This window comes from Vulpes vulpes, chromosome 14, assembly GCF_048418805.1.
Source record: "Vulpes vulpes isolate BD-2025 chromosome 14, VulVul3, whole genome shotgun sequence".
NCBI lineage: Eukaryota > Metazoa > Chordata > Mammalia > Carnivora > Canidae > Vulpes > Vulpes vulpes.
Genome location: NC_132793.1, coordinates 61,048,327 through 61,066,831, shown reverse-complemented (window position 1 = coordinate 61,066,831; position 18,505 = coordinate 61,048,327). Strand labels below are relative to the sequence as shown.

General features: G+C 40.3%; 1 pseudogene; it reads right to left on the bottom strand.

Moving 5' to 3' along the window:
• Nucleotides 1-805: 805 nt before the first annotated feature.
• On the bottom strand, nt 806-2,132 carry LOC112915609 (TATA box-binding protein-associated factor RNA polymerase I subunit D pseudogene; annotated as a pseudogene).
• Nucleotides 2,133-18,505: the final 16,373 nt, after the last annotated feature.

The following is an 18,505-nucleotide window of genomic DNA, read 5'->3' as shown; positions in this document are numbered from 1 at the left end:
GGCTTATTAGTGCCACTTAGTTCAGGAACAATGAATTTGAGGCCCTAAGAGAGAATCTACTTTCTTTGAGATGGACTTGATGACTTCCAGACGTCACGTCTATGTCACTTCAGCAGTAATGAAGAAGAAAATGCAGCTGCAGATCAGACTTTGGAAGATATGACATCTGAACATGTGTGCTCTCTGGCGCTTCAGACATCCACGAGACAGAGCTGAGTCCCCACAGAGCCTACCACTGGTGAGGGCCTGATAAGTATCACCAAATGATTATTAACTCCCCCTGCAATGGCTTTTCATTGCTCTTGGGACAAAGCTCAAAATACCTAACATGATCTATTACGCTCTGTCTTATCTAGGCCCATTTACCCTTCTGGCCTTCTCTCTTTCCATCCTCCCGCCTGCTATACATAGAGTCCATAACAGGCCACTATTCAAAAGATTCAAATATTGAGTAGATCTTAACCAAAATTTTAGCAGAGAGGTGTGTTTATATGCATGTGTCCTTGTGCATGTCTAAATTGACAAATTGACATGCTGATCCAAAATTCGTATGAAATGTAAATGACCAGAAATAGCAAGTTGGAGTCAGTCTTGACAAAGAACAAAGCTGGAGGAGGCATTGTACCCCCTATCAGGACATATTATAAAGTGATAGCAACAGCGTTGCACCAGCATAATCATAAACAAATAGGCTAATGGAACAGAAATAAGGAGTCTAGAAAGAGACACACATATATATGGATACAAATGATTACAAAAATCATGCTCCAGGGCAGTGCAGGAAAGCAACACAAGTGTTGCTAAATTTTTTTTTAAATTAATAAATTTTTATTTAAGATATTTGACATGTGATTCCTTCGGCCGCCAATCACCATAGTTCCACCAAAGCCAGAGTGATGATCTTCAAAATAGCACTTTTAAAACAAACTTTTGTTCAATCCACAGCCGTCACTGTCCAGAGGTCTTCTTGGATCTCCACTTGAATATGGACATACTTCAAAAACTCCCCACTGTAATCTTTGAGGTCCTATTTCTTTAGAGCCCCACTTAGGGTCTAAACAGATAAATGATCTTCCTGGTTCTCAAACATCCTCTAAACATGAATGAGTTCAAATCGTATTCACCCCTAAACTATCACACCCTAGAACTGTACAGATTGTTGGGATACGCCAATACCTTTAAGTCCAGACACTGTTTTCAAGTGAAAAGCCTTAATATTCATATTCCTATCTCTTCCTTTTCAGACCATTGTATCCTCTGTCCCATGTTTTTGGATTTTGATGCTCTCTTTTTAGACGAAGCAGCTTCTTCAGTATATTCCTCTTGTCCTAAATACAGATTCATTTTCTTTGGTATTTCAGAACTTACTATGAATTCATTATTGTCCACCAATTTGATATCACACCCATCATCATTTTCAAGAGTTGTTGCAGCCTCTTCCACTGTTTCTGACTCTTCAATAGGAGAGAGAGATCCATCATCATCCAAGTATTTCTATCTACGACTGTCAAAATCTTCCCTTTCTAAATCTTCACCAACATTCATTTGTTTCAAGGATTCCTTGAGATAGTATTCATACTTCAATTTTTCAAGGTAGTTGAAAAATCCTCTTGCCATCGCTTGCTCAAAGCTTAAAATCTTTCTCCATGGTAATGGCTTTTTACATTCTCAGATTCTAAAAATGGGAACCCAGATCCTTTGCCTTTAACTTGTTTCTTATTTATTTGGGAGCGTCTAGTAGTTTTTCTTCCTTCTGGTCTTCCCCTTGGTCTTTCTTTTGGCTTATATTTCCTCTTTTTACGTTTCTTTTTTTTGAAACTTTCAAAAATAGCTTTTAAAGTCAGTGGTCTTGGTTCAAAAGAGGAGTCACTAGATGAATCCCTTGCTTCAACACCTCCAGATGAACAAACTTTCTAATAGGGTTTCTTTGCCCCTGTTTTGGTGAGTAAGGGACACACTGAGTCTGAAATAAGCTGCTACCAGAAGAATTATCACTTTCATTGTCAATTTCTACAGCTGAATTAGATGCCATTACAGGTTGAGAAAATTTGTTACTTATTCTCCCCCAAGTCCTTTCCAAATTGTATTCACCACTTGTTTGCTTCAGAGTTCTCAGCAACCACGCTGAAGGAAAGGAAGTGTTGCTAAATTAGTTGCATATCTATACAGGAGAAAATAAACTGAATCCATACCTCAAACTATACACTTAGAGTTTATACAACAAACCATACAAAAACCAGTTCCATAGGAATTGTAGACCTAAATCTGAAGTGAAAAACAATAAAAACTTTTAGAGGAAAACATGGGAGATGATTTGGGGGTAAACAAAAATTCCTTCAATAGGACACAAAAAAGTACCAGATACAAAAAACCAAAACCGAAACCAAAACACTTCTGCTTATCAAACAACACCATTAAGCTAGTGAAAAGGCAAGCCGCTCAGCAGGAAATATTTGCAATACAAATAAATGCCTGACAAGAGTCATAGAATATATGACTTCTGTAATTCAATAAGAGAGAGATACACAAAACAATAGAGAAATGAGTACGAGATTGAGACCCCTTAAAAAGAGAATATGGAAATGTATGAAAAGGTACTCAATAGTCACCAGAGAGGGGCAGCCTGGGTGGCTTAGCTGGTTAGCACCGCCTTCAGCCCAGGGCCTGATCCTGGAGACACGGGATTGAGTCCCACGTCAGGTTCCCTGCTTGGAGTCTGCTTTTCCCTCTGCCTGTGTCTCTGCTTCTCTCTCTCTCTCTCTCTGTGTCTCTCATGAATAAATACATTTAAAAAAAATAGTCATCAGAGATATGCAAATTAAAATTTTATTTTTTATTTTTATTTTTTTTTCAAATTAAAATTTTAATGTGATTTCTCTACACACTCACCAGAATGGCTAAAATCAAAAAGAGTGATAATACCAAGTCCTGGTGAGAATGTTGCACAAATTGAATTTTTATGTATTGTAGGTGAGAATGTAGATAGAAACAACCAGGTTAGGAATTGTTCAGTAATATTTATTTAAATATTTGGATTTAAACTGATTATATGCAAGACCTGTGACATTGTAATTGCAGTCCTAGGTGTATATATCCTCAGCAGGAATTTCCTACATATGTAGGAAATGTGCATAAGAATATTCACAGCTGTACCGTGTAATAATCGCAAATTAAAAACGACCCAAAATGTCTATCAACAGGAATATGGATTAAATAAATTGTGTTATAATCATACAATTGAACAAGATACACAACACAGATGAATAAATTACAATTACATAAAACAAAGAGAATGAACCTCATGGTGTTGGGAGAAAGAGGCCAGACATAGAATAGTACATGCCACACAGTGCAATCTCTTATAAAAAGTTCTAAAACAGGCAAAACTAATGTATTAGAACTGAGGCCATGTAGTACCTCCTGAGGGGCTAGGAACTCAAAGTAGGCACAGGGCTGTCTGGGAGGATCGAATATTCTGGGCATTGATCTGGCTGTTGGTTACACAGGTGCATCCAGCTTATTAAAAAAAAAAAATCACCAAGCAATACATTTGATTTGTGCACTTTTCTTTATGTATGTAATGCTTGAATAAAATAATTCACTTTTTAAAAATGAAGTTTAGGAAGGAAAGTTCAAAGCTGCTACCTATTCTTGTGTGAGGGAGGCCCCTACTCTTCTAAACTGCAGCCAAGGGAAGCTGCAGGGAGCCCTATTTAAAAGAAAGAAAGAGGGCAGCCAGGGTGGCTCAGCAGTCTAGCACCGTCTTCAGCCCAGGACATGATACTGGAGACCCGGGATCGAGTCCCACGTCAGGCTCCCTGCATGGAGCCTGCTTCTCCCTCTGCCTGTGTCTCTGCCTCTCTCTCTTTCTCTCTCTCTCTCTGTCTGCGTCTCTCATGAATAAATGAATGAAATCTTAAAAAAAAAAAAAAAATAGAAGTTCAGGGATCCCTGGGTGGCTCAACAGTTAAGCGACTGCCTTCAGCTCAGGGTGTGATCTTGGAGTCCCAGGATCGAGCTTGGAGTCCCCACATGCAGCTCCCTTCATGGAGCCTGCTTCTCCCTCTGCCTATGTCTCTCTCTCTCTCTCTGTCTCTCATGAATAAATAAATAAAATCTTAAAAAAAAAAAAAGGAAAAAAAAAGAGATCCCTGGAGAGTGATAATTGTTAAGATTGGATAATGGGTACATGTGATTTCATTATATGATTCTAATTTTGTATGTATTTTAAATTTTCCATAATAAGTACATTTTTTCCCAAAAATCTATATAGGAATATAAATCCTGATTTGCATCCAAATCAAATCGGCAACCACTGCAGTCTCTTCATCCTCTATTACATTAGTTAACCCCCTACGGAAACATTGTCACCAAAGCTTTTTACTTATGCAGGAAAGCTCTCCTCCTGGTCACTTGATTCTGGAGAGTTCCCTCTTGTGTATTCTGTTTTTCTCTCCTTGGAAATAAAGATGTTCGCTATTTTCCCCTGTCAAGATACCCACCAGCCAATGATGTTCTTTTCCATCCTCGTGTCACTACCTAATGAAAGACTGAATGACGAATATAAACTTCAGTCGAGAGCACGTAGAGAAGTAGATAACTAAAGAATATGAGCCGAGAAGAGGAGACTAGATGTCTGGCTAATGAGAGGCCCTAAGCCAAATCAACCGAAAAGGAAATGATTAATTATGGGAGTGTAGCAGTAGAGATGCCCCCAAGCAGTTCAGTGAAGTGAAATGACGTAGGTTAGAGAACAAGATAACAGACTGATTGATTCAGGAATGGGAAAGATATATTTTTAAACATGTATGTCACATACAGATGGCCCTCTTTTTACATATATATAATTTACATATATTATATATATACATATAATGCTTTAAAAGGTCAATAAAGTTATAGATAAAAGCTACAGACTATTTTATTTTCTATACACCAAAATATTCTTCCTAAATCAGGGGGTAGAAACAGAGCTTTACAAAAACTTATTTTTAAAAACCTGGGAGAAAATAGTCACCAATCAAGAAGTCACACACCCCTATATGTAAAAATATCTCTGAGTTAGTTTTACTTTGCAATTACTATTTTTGTATACCTTTCTATACCATTTTTATACCATTTTTATTTATATTCAGGGTTGAACTTTAATTTTTCTCCTCTTCAGCCTGGAGGAAGTGCTGTGCCCTTCCAGGTATGAAATAAAGGGAAGTTTTCCTTTGTCTTGCAATATAATTCTACTCCCCATCTTGCCTCTTCACCAGAGAGAGAATAAGAGAAAGTGGGCTTAATGTCCTCACTAACTAAATCACAACTCTCCAGTTGGAGGCTAGGTAGGCAGCAAAAAATAAACCTTCAAATGTAGCCCAGTCCCTTGGAAATTCTAAACCAGTGTGTAACCCCACCAACCCCAAGCCTCATGCTGCTCCAAAACCCCAGCCACTGGGTTTGAAATATGGCAGGGTGGAGGCTTAATATTATACAGGAATTAGCAAAGTGTCCTTGTTTCTTTGCAATGAGGGAATTCCTTGAAGTTATTAACCAAGAAAAAACTCAAAATATAAAACATGCTTCTGCCTCCTATTTCACTGGTGTCTAGACTTCTAATCACTGGTGCATAGAGTTACAGGACAGCTCAGGATTGGGGCAGTCCAAGAACAGCAAGCCAAGCAACGAGGCTGAACCATTGTCAAGAGAATAAGAAAGGAGCCTCAGGGTTTCTTCAAGGATACTGGGTTCCCTTGTGGCAGTACAACACAAAAGTAATGGTGACTTGTGCTGGGCAGTTTTCAGCATATATTGAGGACTCATCCATATCCATACTTGGAAAATATCCTGAACTTAAAATAAAATACAAGTAATCAATTACACGACTTGGGGTTGAGATTTTATCTTTTTCTGAAAATAGGAACACTCCTAATATAAAAACATAGTGGCAAGGAGAGCTTGGAATGGCAAGAACAGAATCAAACCGGAAATAGTCCTCTTAACCACACCTGCTAAACCTTTTTAGCCACTTCTTTAGTGTGGAAGAATTGGGTGAAATTAGTGTGAAAATGAACATCAGCTCCTTTATGATATTTTGCTTTTCTGTATATAAGTACTTTAACTGCATAATAGCATGTTCACAAATAGTTTCAATCCACGATGAGTTCTCACACATTCTGAGCTACTTGGTTTTAGTGCTGTAGGGAGAATACTTGTCTATAATTGGCAGCAACAACAGGATCTAGATGTAGCTGCTTCCAGAACTGATGTCATCAACAACCTAGATTCTTTCCACCTTGTGCTCCCATCCTCAGCATTATCAATTTTCATCTTCAAGCTTGTCCCCTTAGGGTCACAGGATGGTGATCTCAGTTTCAAGCATCACTTCTGTATGTGATTATATCCCAAAATAGGATGGCCAATTTCTCCTCGGGTGTCTCTTTTTCTTAGAAATTTTTCTAAGAGTTTCTTAAGATCCTGCCATATGTTATTGGTTAGAACAAAGGCATATGCCTAAAGTGTCAAACTAATCACTCTTGAGGAAAATGGGATTACAGTCCTGGTCTAGACTAATCATGACTTGTCCCTCGGGGCTGGGCCACCTTTCTTATGTGCCAGGCCTCTTAATATCTAAATAAAACTAGGGCTCTATTAACATAAGCAAAGGGAGGATCAGTTGTTGGAATGGCCACAAATGCCTTCTACCTCAATTCATAAATTTCTATAATAAGAAACCTACCAGGTATTACTACAGGTTGATATTGGGACTAGGCATATAAACATTGTCTATAATAATGACAGTCCTGTTTCCCATGGTGTGGCAACCAATACATTGGCACAAGGTAAGCAAATCTTTTCTGAGTAGCCATCATGTTCTTGTTATGATAAGGTACAATGATGAAGTCAGTCAACCCTCAAGGAATTTGTAATCTACAGAGTCTGAAGGTATAGTAAAGATTTTTGTCAGCAAAAAACCAGTAAGATGAGGCAGATTTTTAAACAAATGTATAAAATAGAATTCACTAAGATGAGAAAGCTTATAGTCTAGGCAGGAGGTGGGATCAATGCCAGCAAATCAATTAGAGAATAATTAGGTAAAGCAGAAATAGTAGATTAGGTTGCTTTGGAATGCTACACTGATGGTACATTTAACTTATTTGAAGAGCCTTTGGAAATTTTTGAGTATAGTCATGACATGACCAGATGCCTCTGTTGAAAAACATGACAGGGACAAGGAAAAAAACAAACCTGTGTCTAGCAGAACCATTGTAGTAAGTATTAAACGTATAATTTATGAAGCGCTATAACCTAAATTTGGGTTGTGATAGTGTTTATAGTACAGCATGTTGGCCTTTTGGCTAAGATCAAACGTGGTAGTGGTTATAGAAATAGAGGATGAAAGAGAAATAGATTTTAAAGGAACAACAGTCAGAGTTTCTGCAAAAGACAGAAATCAAGATGAATTCAATAACTAGAACCCAGATGACAAGAAGTACCTTTTAAAAGTCCTCCCAGAGAAGCAGTGGTCCTGACCTGACCCCATGAGGTCGTAGGCAGCATGGAATGGCGTAGAAGGAGCTTCAGAGTGTGGTACCAAGTGTAAACAAAAGAAACTTAACAAAGTCATAACTAAAATAAAGTCAGGTAAAATACCTAACTGAACTGTCAGCCTGAAAATTTAGGCAGAGAGGCTAGATCCAGATAAAAGCCACGAGACAGACCCCAGGGTTATCAGACAGGGAAAGAAGTCACTGACTGTAAAGGCCTGGGGCAGATGTACAATACAAAATCATACAGTAAAAATCAAACTTACGTACATCAGTAACATAGTAAACTCACAGGGACTAAACTCTTCACTTAAATACTAGAACTATAAGATTTTTTAAAAATCTTATCTGTGAACAGTTAACCAGAGAGGTGCCTACAAGATAGGTATGGCAAGGCATAGACCAATCAAAAGAACACATGTGCAAAAAATTAAAAATAGAACTACCGTATGATCCAGCAATTTTACTTTTGGATACATATGTTAAAGAAATGAAATCACTATTGCAAAGAGAGAGCTGTACCCCCTTATTCACTGAAGTATTTTTTGCGATAGCCAAGACATGGAAACAACCTAAGTGCCCAATGACAGATGAATGGATAAAGAAAATGCATTATTTATACACAATGGAGTATTATTCAGCCATTAAAAAAGAGGAAACTGCCATTTGTGACAACATGGATGGATCTTGAGGGCATTATGCTAAGTGAAGTAAGTCAGAAAAAGAAAAATACTATATGATCTCATATGTGAAAGCTGAAAAAACAGAACTCATAAAAGCAGAATAGATTGGTGGTTGCCAGGCACCAAGGGGTGGAGGAAATGAGATGTTAGTCAAAGGGGACAAACTTCCAGCTATAAGACGAGTAAGTCCTGGGCTGTAATAGCTGCATGGTGACTACATTAACAATACTGTGTGTCTACTTGAAAGTTGCTAAGAGAGTAGATCTTAAATTTTCTCATCATACACACACACACACACACACACACAAATGGTAACTATTTGAGGTGGTGATGGATATGTTAACCTTATTGCAATCCTTTTGCAGTATATGTGTATCACATCATCACGTTGTACACCTTAAACTTACACAATGTTATATGTCAGTTATAGCTCAATAAAGCTGGGGAAAGAAAAAAAAACAAAAGAACACTTTGTAACAACATCAATATCTGACAAAATTTGTTTTAAGGCACAAAGGCATTACTAGGAATAAAAAGAGTAATCGCACAATCGTAATAGGTTTAACTCACCAGAAAGACATAAAAATACAATAGTCATAAAAATGCAAAAATGTGCCAGAATTAAATTTGTTTTCTATATATGTTAAATGAATGCCAATTTTTTTTTTTTAATGTGCGAGGTATAAAGTTCAACAAAGCAATGAACGGGCCCCTGTATTCACCACCTGGTTTAAATAATATTGAAAAAGAAATGTACAAATCCACCATCAGGGTAGGAAAGGTTAATACACTCAGTAAATTTTTAAGACAGAACCATCAGTAAGGGCTTAAAAGATGTGGAAAAACACAATTATTGTAGCAAGATTGATCTAATAATCCCACTGTGTATATTTAACCCTTTCTTTCCCACAGTTCCCATAACACAAATCCTGGTCTTCAAATTCTGGACTCTGCCCCTGCCCCAATCAAGAAAACAGCACATAGTTCTACATTCTTGCCTTGGTCCACATTGCGGACCAGCCTCCAAAGGGATGGACTATCTTGACGTGTATTGTCATTTATTTTTCTCTGGTTGTTTTCTCTTTGTTCGTATTATTTGGACTAGGTTATAAACTGATTGATGTCAGAAATATGGTTCCAAATTTAGCAGGATCTCAGCCCAGGACTGAGTTTGCAGCAGTTATTTCTTTACTTTGTTCTAATTCAAGAAACATAATTTTAAGAACTTCTTTCAGTTTAAATCCCTTTATTTTAAGATTAAATAAATTTCTTTCCTTTTGCTATCTGCATACTTTATAATATAGATGCACCATAATTCTTCATTCTTCCTTGAGTTGTTTTCAGTTTTTCTGCCACCCAACATGCTGGTGCTTTTTATTTCTGCAGCGTAAGGGAGATTTAGGGGCTTTTTTTTTTTTTTTTTTTTTTTTTTTTACTTTAGAAATTAGTTTTTCATTGTCTTAACTAAAGGGTTATTGTACTTCCCACGAGTAACACAACTGAACAGCCTGCCCTCTGTCTTTGGGGTACTCTTGTACATTTTAACGTTTGTCAATCGTTAAAAATGTGGAACCTGGTATGTCATTGTTGCTTTCGTTCACATTTCCATAGTTAAGAGGGCTGCTGAGCCTTTTCATATGTTAACTGTAATGTATACGTCCTTGTCTGTGAGTTATGTATATTCTTTGCCCATTTTCCTATTTCTTGTCTCCAAAATACTTCTCCCCAACATACTCCTCTAGGTGAGGCAGAAGCGGAGGGGTGGCCAGCGCCTACCCCTTTGGGCCTGTGTTGTTAGAGCTCTGCCTCCAACCTCCCTTTCCCTTTGGCCCTGAAGACATGGATGGGTCCATCTCTCTGAGAAGTTGAATACTCCTATAAAAAAAAAAAGAAGAAGAAGAAGAAAAGAAAAAAAGAAAGGAGGAGAAAGCACTTCCCTACATCACATAATCCTCTTCGCTCTCCGCGAAGCCTGCTGCTGCTGCACAATTCATGTGGGATTTCTCTTCAACCAAAGAGCCCGGCTTAAAACCCACCCGCAGAGACCCCGCGGTCGGGAGTGCCGATGTTCGGGAACCATCTGCTTCGTGTCGTGCTGCTCTATTGAGACACGTGGACTCCTGATAGTCTCACTCGAGGGAAGACAAGCCCCAAGGGTAGCAGCCCAATGACCCGGCTCCCGCCCTCCCCTACGCATGCTTTCATCCCATCTTTCCCCACACGTCCACAACATTGGCCTTTCTCTTCCTCTGCCCTGCACCCCACTTTTCATACTTCACATTGCTAACGGCAGGGAGCTTCCCGCTGGTTTGTAAAAGGTGGGAAACCCATGGGAAAGGAACCTCATCCCGCCCGCTGCCGCAGATGCACCTGCGGCAGGCTTTCCCACCCAGGGAGCGGAGTGAGCCGGAGGCTGCGGGAGGCGGGCACGCGGGTCGGGGGTGGGGGCAGCCGTCCGCCTCGATGAGGATGCCACCCTGGCCAGCGCCTGGCCTCTCTCCTGCAGACGCAGGACCCTTGATACACGCTCCGCTGCTTTTTGTCTTCAAGGCCTACAGTTAGAGACCGGCGCGTGCAGGTGGGTGGGGTGCAGGGAGGTCGTGGAAACCCCGGGCCGCCAGCCTCCCCACCCCAGCCCACCGCTCGCCCTCCGTCCCCCCCTGCATCTGGCCCTGTCAGAGTCTCCAGAAAGGCTTCGGCGGCACGTCCAGTGCAGCAGTTACTCTTTGTCTCTTCTCATTTCCCACGCGTGGTGGCAGCGTATCCTCGGATCCTCAGAAGCCCTCGGGAGGCTCCCCCACGAGGATGGCAGGATGCGCTCCCAGAGTTCAGCCCGCACCGAGACCGGCTGCAAAGGTCGCCTGGTAGCTGCGTTTGAGCAAATATTAATTTCTCTGGGAGCAGATTTTTAAATATAAAGCATATCCTGAGAATCGAGTTTGGATTTAGGAGACTTCTTTTTCTTGCATCTAAGATGTATTTTGTATTTTGTCTCAAAGGAAGATGACTCCCTGAGCAGTTCCTTTTCCCTTCCCACTCTTAAGAGCTCTATTGAGGTATAATTCACCCAGCACACTCATCCATTTTAATTAAGCGTGCGATTTAAAGAGTTTGGGTGAACCTACACAGTTGGGTGGCCATCACCCCAACCGAGTTTTAGAACAACCGTGTCCCCTCAAGACTTCTCTGTCTGTAGCTTGGAGTTGAAGCCAGTACCCACCTCTAGCCCAGGCAACAGTTGATCTGCTTTAGGTCTCTATAGTTTGCCTTTTCTAGAAATTCCACATAAATGGAATCACACAGTATGTGGTCCTTTGTCTCTTCTTTGACTTGGCATAATGTCTTGGAGATTCATCCACATTGTTGCTTGTATCAGTATTTTGTTCTTTTTTTTTTTTTTTGATGGCTGGATAGTATTCCATTGTGTGGATATGCTACATTTATTTTCTTTTTTTTTTTTTTTTTTAATTTTTATTTATTTATGATAGTCACAGAGAGAGAGAGAGAGAGAGAGGCAGAGACATAGGCAGAGGGAGAAGCAGGCTCCATGCACCGGGAGCCCGACGTGGGATTCGATCCTGGGTCTCCAGGATCGCGCCCTGGGCCAAAGGCAGGCGCCAAACCGCTGCACCACCCAAGGATCCCTACATTTATTTTCTTTATCGATCTACCAGCTGGTGGACATTTGGGTTGTGTCCAGTATTTGTCTATGGTGTCCCCACTGTGAACGTTTGCATATATGTCTTTTGGTGGGCATATGTTTTCTTTTCTCTTGGCTAAATTCCAGATAGTAGAACTTCTGGGTCATATGATACAGTAAATGTATGTTTAAAACACTCTAAAACACTGCCAAACTTCAAGCAAATTCTTTTTTTTTTAATTTTATCCATTTTTGTTTTAATTTTTATTTATTTATGATAGTCACAGAGAGAGAGAGAGAGAGGCAGAGACACAGGCAGAGGAAGAAGCAGGCTCCATGCACCGGGAGCCTGATGTGGGATTCGAGCCCGGGTCTCCAGGATCGCGCCCTGGGCCAAAGGCAGGCGCCAAACCGCTGCACCACCCAGGGATCCCTTTTTCCCAAATTCTTAAAGAAAATATTTACTTCTGATTGTCCAGGTTGCCGTGAAATGACCCAACCTAACAGAATAAATCAAAATTCTGAGCATCATTTGGCAAAATTGTTAGCAATGAAATCATGGGGAATAAAAGTAATAGAACTAAGGAAAGGGAATACTCTTAAATCCTGTTCCATTTCTATTCTCTTTAGTCAAAAGGCCTCCTTTAGAACTCTGCTAAGGACAACAACAAAAGTAAAGAATTACCCCTGGCTATTAGTTCTTTCATCTCCTCTTCCCTTATGCTGCCTCCGTGGGCTGCAGCTGAAGGTGACATTTTCAGATTTCTTCGGCTAGAGAACTCAGCTGAGCATCCTGAAGGGGCAGAAACAGAGGATCCCAAGGTGCACCAGCCTTAGTAATCGTACACCACTAGCAGGGTAGAAGCTGCTAGAAGGTGCTTCATCAATAGATCACTGAGGGGCTTTCTGGGGCTCGACCTCCACCAGCCCCATGAATGCATGCAAAGTGAGAGGCCATAATTTCCCTGATATTATAGTAACTGCGGATTCGGATCCCTGGGATCTAGACTGTGCCCTGGTGGTTTGGGATAACAAAAACACAGCCACAGACAGAGAAGAGATTTTTCAGTTCCAGTTCTGCTACTTACAAGTTTTATGATCTTAAACAAATTGTTCATATTAATAATTTGCAGTTTTTGTCTCATGGGGTTTTTGTGAGAATTAACTAGGATACTAATAGAATGTGTATTGTGTAAATTCTTTGATGGCAGGGAATCTTTATATGGATCCCAGGAGCATAGAACCGTGCCAGATGCTTCGTAGATGTTCAAGAAATATTTATAGAATACCTAAAGTATTTAGCATAATACCCGGAGAGATTATTTATTTATTCACTGACTCAACCTTCTGTTTAATATTTATTGAGCACCTACTATATGTTTGTCAAGAGCTAAGCTGAACTGCCAAGTACCAGGGTAGCTGATTAAGACAGCAAGTCAAAATAAAACAGTGAAACCTTGAATCACTTACTGTGCTAGGATAAGCAAGAGGTTACACTAGAGAAAACACCACTTTCCTCACTGTTCCATTTTCCCCCGTGGAATGACATCAGTGAGGGTTAGATCAGATCAGACATGGAATACTGTCTGACTCCCAAGAGAGTCCGGGCCAAAAGATTCCTGCCCTCTTATGGACCTGGTGGCCACGGGGCTGGCAAGGAGGAAACAGAGGGGAAAGAGCTAGAAGTAAAAAAGTATTGAGTACTGAGTAGAATAGGGAAAAGTAGAGTCCTCGAGTTATCTCTCCCCCACACCTCACTGGGCGATCTCTGCAGAGACCCCTGAGAAGACCTCTGTGTCAGGGCCCCATAAATAAAGAGACCTGCAAATGGAGATCACCTGCTAGGAATAACAGGTATGTGTCAGAGCATGAGCGGCCGGGTGGCCAGGGGGCCTGTGAACTTGACTGCACTCCCATCAGAAAATGCAGCACACAGGTATGCCCCCAGACTCATGTGGGGAGGACGACTTTTCTCCATAAGGCCTGCCAGATGGAGAAATGTCTATGAATGGGCCAGAAAAATCATACACGGGTTTTGGGCCAGGAGCCAATCTCCTCAAAGTTGCTTTTGGAGTAGAAATGGTCTCTGTCCTCACAAAAGCATGTGGACTGTTGAGTATGCAGGCTGTGAACAGGTAAACAAATACTACATAATTGGCAAATTATGACGAAAGCCCTGGTGTCTTTTGGGATGGGGACCACGGTCCAGAGAGAGAGAATAATGTCCCTGCATTAGCCTGAGTGCTCAAGCTGGATCCCTCAGAGGGGATAGCTGAGCTCAGAACCAAGGACGGGAAGGAGACAGCCATGCTGAGCACAGGGAGGAGGAATTTGACACAGGTCAAGTGCACAAGCTAAATAAATGTCCATTCGATCCTCCCTTTGTTCCATCAGGCTTTAACTAATTATAGAGGCCATGCTTGAGGGGAAAATGAGACTTTTACCTCATCCAAATCTGCGTAACAGTCCACTACTTTGTAAAAATGTTTTCTTTGATGTACAAAATTAGTGCATCCAGTAAAATCTATCTGTGGTTGTACAGATCTCCGACACATGAGTCAGATGTTCCTAGTATCTAAACAGTCTTTTATAAAGTAGGATGAACCCCCATTGTGTAGCTTTATGGAAAGAACCAGAAGAATAGGTTTAGTTAAAACTCCTTGGGGTTCTTGATCCCTCTTTGAATATTAGAGACTGGAGATGCTGCAGAAAATAGGGGTTACTTTTGACTTTAGGGAGGACAGATGGGTGAGTGGTTATTTTCCACCTGTGGAGAGGACCTTCCAGAGAAGTTGCCCTGTCCTCCCCAGCCTGTCGTTTGTAAGCCTCTTACACAAATTTCATTGTCAAGAATGAGCTGGGCCTTCCAGTAATTGTGAAAAACCATCCACACATAGTGAAAAGCAACGACCAGTTATTGTAAATCTTGTTTTCACCCAAGGTTGTTTATCTTTCAAAAAAACAAAAAACAAAAAACAAAAAAACCTCCCTTTCATGGTTATTGTTTACTGTCAGATCAAAGGAACCAATCCATTTCATAAAGCCCTAACTTTATGCACCTAAATTTTCAAAACCTTGTTTTTAGAGCTTTGAATAAGGTTGGATTGAGGAGGCACTGAACTATTGATATTCCTGATTTGTATTTTGTTAAACTAAGAAGATGATGCTGTGGAAGGAGAATAGACTTAAGAGCAATGCAGACATGAGTGTTAACCCTGAGTCTCTCCTTTCGTGGTTGTGGGACTTCCACTTCTAGTGGGCAGCTTCCCTGTCACCCTGGCCCTTCAAAATTGCAGTCACAGCCTTTCCCTGGGAGGTTGTGAAGACAAAAGATAATTTGTTTCGAGTCTCTGGCATGTAGTATGTGCTCAATAAATGGTGGCTACTATTATCAGTAAAGTATCAGTTGCTATTGCCATGGTTAGGACTCACAGCATATGGAATTCAGCACGCTTGCAAATTTGCGACATCAAGTTGAATTTTGGAGAGACCAAGAGATGAGTTTCTGGACCTTTAATAACCCTTTTCTTTCCCCAGATGTGTGATTAGGAGAATGCAGCTTGGAAAAGAAAAGTTCACACAAAGGCCCATGGATGGCCTTGTTGGGTGGTGCAGGGGCTATGGTGCCCACAGTGTTTGAGGAGTTGTTGGGTCCAAAGAAGGGAAGTAGCACAGCTGCCCTTCCCTCCCTCCTGGGAAAAATATCCCCTCAGGGCCTGTCTTCTCTCAGGTTGAGGCCTGCAAGTATAGAAGAGAGTCCCAACAGAGATGTTAAGAGTGCAGACTTAACCAACAAAAACTGGATCAAACTTGGCATTTATTTGTCCCATGACCTGGGGCTAAATTGTTTACTCAATCTGCTTCTCACCCTCCTTGTTGCTTAAGAGGGACTTGAAATGATATTTTCTACCTTAGAGTTTTGTTTTGAGAATTAAGTTAGTTAATGGATGTGCTTAAAATACTCTTCAGGCCACAGGTAAATGCCATCATTATCATTGATCTAAAATTTCCCTTCAGTGTCAATCTCAAAATATTCTTTCCCGTCGTCACTTTGGAAGTTTGTAAATATGAAATTTAAAGAAAAAATATTTTAAAGAATCTCTGCCACACCTCCCACAGACGACAGCTAGTGATTCTAGTTGACAAAGAACAGATCCGGTTAGTGGTTGAGAGGGCTGCTGTCCTCAGAGGAGAGCTGTGCCGGCTGTGGAGGGGTGACTGAGCCACTTGCTCAAAGCACAACCCTGGTGGCAACCAGGGTTAATTATTGTAAGCCACCTGGTGGTTTAAATTCCATTTTAAATTGTCTGGATGTTTATAAAGTCTTAGTTTTTCATTTGTCTTTGAAAAAGTGCTATCTCAATTTTAAAAATCCCCCTGAGCTTTGTGACTCATATCATAAGAAATCTGACCTTTCAACGGAAGGGGAAAAATCTAAGTTGTTACCTTGACAACAAAAGGTAAGCGGGATGCTTTGAGCTCTGGTGTTTCTGCTATAAATAATCCATCTTTGGCCAGAACCACAAGCCGGAGAAATATTAATGTGAGAATGGAGAGGAATGAGCTGGGTTGGCCATAGGGAGAGTCTGCGTTTCAGGAGATTGTTTTAATCACCATTTTTAGGAGTCATTCCCAGAGGCACTTTTGTAGCAATTAACCAATAAACCAATAAGAGGGAATGAATTCAATTTCTAAAAATGGGAATTTACACAAATGAAGACTGATAATGCTTTTTCATGTGAGGGCTTTCTCTATGCTTATTTGTACCATCGTCTAAATTGGGCTGTTTTCATTCAGAATTGTTATTCTCTGGCTTTCCAACAACCTATAAAATAGAATAAGGGGAAGTTGACAATGAACTTTGGTCCTTCAGCCAGAATTTATATGATGTTACCCTGCACAGTAACCGGAAGGGAATATCCATAAAGTTGGATAGCTTTTGAGACATTGTGGATTATTTTTTTTTAAAAATCAAAATCTTCTTTTGATTGAAAGTAACAAAATACTACTGAATTTTATTTTTAACAAGCTGTACTCATGGATAGGTCTAAGATTTATGGCCGTGATTATCCTTTTGCTTGCTGACGTAAATTAGTGTTCTGGGAAGTCCAAGTTATTTCTTAATAAGCTTTAATAGTCTGTGAGTCAGAGTAGGTGCTGCTGACAATGAGTCTTACAGGATTTATTAGATGGCAAGTAAGAAATTGAGGGTCACGCCCATCCAGTAGCCTATGGAAATAGGGAGTTAAAATATTTTCTGAATAAAGTCTTTGCTCTAGTAAATTCTACGTGCTTTTCAGTAAGTAGATTTTTATCCAGGAAGATTTCCCAAAGTTACCTTACCATTGGATGAGATTCTCCATGACTATTAATACTTCTTACTGTTGTAATGGAGTTACCCTTAGATTCATGTGAACAAAATCAGATGAACTTGATTTATTTTTTCCAACTGATCCTGTTTTGTTCTTAAATTCCTACTCTGGATGACTCATAGGGGAAGGGGCTGCTCTAGATTAAGAGATGCTTTAAAGAAACAACCAAATACATCATGTCGCCCTTGATTAAATCCCGATTCAAACAAGCCAACTATAAATGGCAATTCGAAACAAAAACATTTAAAATGGATTGCATATTAGGCATTCCCTGAAATGATTGTTAATTCCTTAAGATGTGATAATAGCATTGTGGTAATTTTAGAAATTGCCTGTATTTCTTGACATACAAACAAAATGATATTCCATCTGGGATTTGCTATAATTTTTTTTTTCAAAACAGAGGATTAATTATAGAGGAAACAAAACTGACAGACAAAAAGTCTGTAATATGGGTGGTAGATATCTGTGGGTTCATTACACTATTCTGTTCTTGCATATGTTTGAAAATATTCATAGTTTAAAAAAAAATCTTTCTAACCTAAAACATCTCCCTCTCTTCTTTTCCAAGATTGCATTCCATCCTCTTGGAGTAGGAGGTGGTACAGTATCTGATCCTTATGGCCTTCTCTTCTTGGATCCTCACTGGGTCTGCCTCTGAAGAGTCTATAACCAATGTTATTGAGCCCATCATAGTTGAAACCCCATGAAGCCTCTTGTTCATTTGTCTCTCATTTCTACTACTGATGCTTTGAGGCCTGCCTGTGATTCCCAATAGAACCCTGATTTGGATAACCCATGCTCTAGATCTCAGTTACAGAGCCATATTTTCTTTTCCACAACAACCCCTCTTATCTGGTAAGTTCACCAGCTGATACCTTTAACTATTTCCACATGCCATCCATCATACCCAGACATGTGGAAACTTCTTGATTCCCTGCACTCCAGGAGAAAGCCATGGAGAATCAACGGAGTAGAAAGGACATTCCATACAATCTTTTAAGCACTTTTCTCAGCCAATTTTATTCTTCTCCCAGTGTCTTATTGGATATAAGGGACAGTGCTAACCCCTGGGATACTCTGAGAAGCATGTAGTTTTTCTAGAATGGGTCTAGAGAGGGCTAAATCAAGGTTTTTGTTCTGAAAGCAACCCAGACTTATCTGAGTCCTTGTCTATGCCCTGAGGCTTGGCTTGCTGTGAGGCAGGGAAACACTACACAGTTCAGCACATTCCTCTTGTCCCTCTCTTCCTTTCTTCCTAGCCCCGTTACCTGACAC